Source organism: Vombatus ursinus, unplaced genomic scaffold (assembly GCF_900497805.2).
Source record: "Vombatus ursinus unplaced genomic scaffold, bare-nosed wombat genome assembly UNPS02014772.1, whole genome shotgun sequence".
In the NCBI taxonomy this organism is placed as follows: domain Eukaryota; kingdom Metazoa; phylum Chordata; class Mammalia; order Diprotodontia; family Vombatidae; genus Vombatus; species Vombatus ursinus.
In genome coordinates, this window is record NW_020954550.1 from 11,345,251 (window position 1) to 11,346,800 (window position 1,550).

The window sequence follows — 1,550 nt, forward strand, 5'->3', positions numbered from 1 at the left end:
ATCTATCTATCTATCTATCTATCTATCTATCTATCTATCTATCTATCTATACATACGTATAATTTTTTTCCCTCCCACTACCCTAATACTTACAGAGGACTCATGAGTTACAAATATCATCTTTCCATGCAGGAATGTAAACAGTTCAACCTTAATAAGTCGCTTATGATTTCTCTTTCCCGTTTACCTCTTCCATGTTTCACTTGAGTCTTGTATTTGAAAGACAAATTTTCTATTCAGTTCTGGTCTTTTCCTCAAAAATGCTTGAAAGTCCTCTATTTCACTGAATGACCATTTTTTCACCTGAAGGATTATATTCAGTTTTGCTGGGTAGGTGATTCTTGGTTGTGATTTTATCTCCTTTTATCTCCTTAATATCATACTCCATGCCCTCTGGTTGCTTAATGTAGAAGCTGCCAAATCCTGTGTTATCCTGATTGTTTTTCCACAATTCTTGAATTGTTTCTTTCTGGCTGCCTGCAATATTTTCTCCTTGACCTGGGAATTCTGGAACTTGGCTACAATATTCCTAGGAGTTTTCCTTTGGGGATCTCTTTCAGGAGATGATCGGTGAATTTTTTCAATTTCTATTTTGCCTTCTGGTTCTAAAATATCAGGGCAGTTTTCCTTGATAATTTCTTTAAAGATGATGTCTAGGCTCTTTTTTTGATCATGGCTTTCAGACAGTCCAATAATTTTTAAATTATCTCTCCTGGATTTATTTTCCAGGTCAGTTGTTTTTTCCAGTGAGATAGTTCACATTCTCTTCTATTTTTTTCATTCTTTTGGATTAGTTTTACAGTGCCTAAATTTCTTGTATAGTCACTAGCTTCTAATTGCTCCATTCTCATTTTTTTTAATACTTGTCCTTGGTTTTATTTTATTATTATTATTATTATTTTAGTGAGGCAGTCGGGGTTAAGTGACTTGCCCAAGGTCACACAGCTAGTACATGTTTGGTCTGAGGCTGGATTTGAACTCAGGTCCTCCTGACTTCAGGGCCAGTGCTCTATCCACTACGCCACCTAGCTGCCCCTTGTCCATTCTCATTTTTAAGAAAGTATTTTCTTCAGTAAGCTTTTGGACTTCCTTTTCCATTTGGCCAATTTTACTTTTTAGGGCATTCTTCTCCTCATTGGCTTTTTGAACCTTTTTTGCCATTTGGGGTAGGCTATTTTTTAAGATGTTATTTTCTTCAGTATTTTTTTGGGTCTCCTTTAGCATCACTCTCAGTTTTTCTTCTACTTCTCTTACTTGCTTCTCAAAATTCTTTTTGAGCTCTTCCATGTCCTGGGACCAATTAATATTTTTCTTGGAGGCTTTGGATGTAGGAGCTTTGGCTTTGTTGTCTTCTTCTGGTTGTATGTTTTGATCTTCTTTGTCACCAAAGTAAGATAATATAGTCTGACTCTTTTTGAGCAGCTTGCTCATGATCTTGGCCAATTATTTGAGTTATAAACTCTTTGTTAAGGTAGTGGTCTGTTTCCAGTGTGGAGAACGTACTGTCCCAAGCTTCAGGGGATTTGTGCAGCTGTTTTCAGAGATTCTTC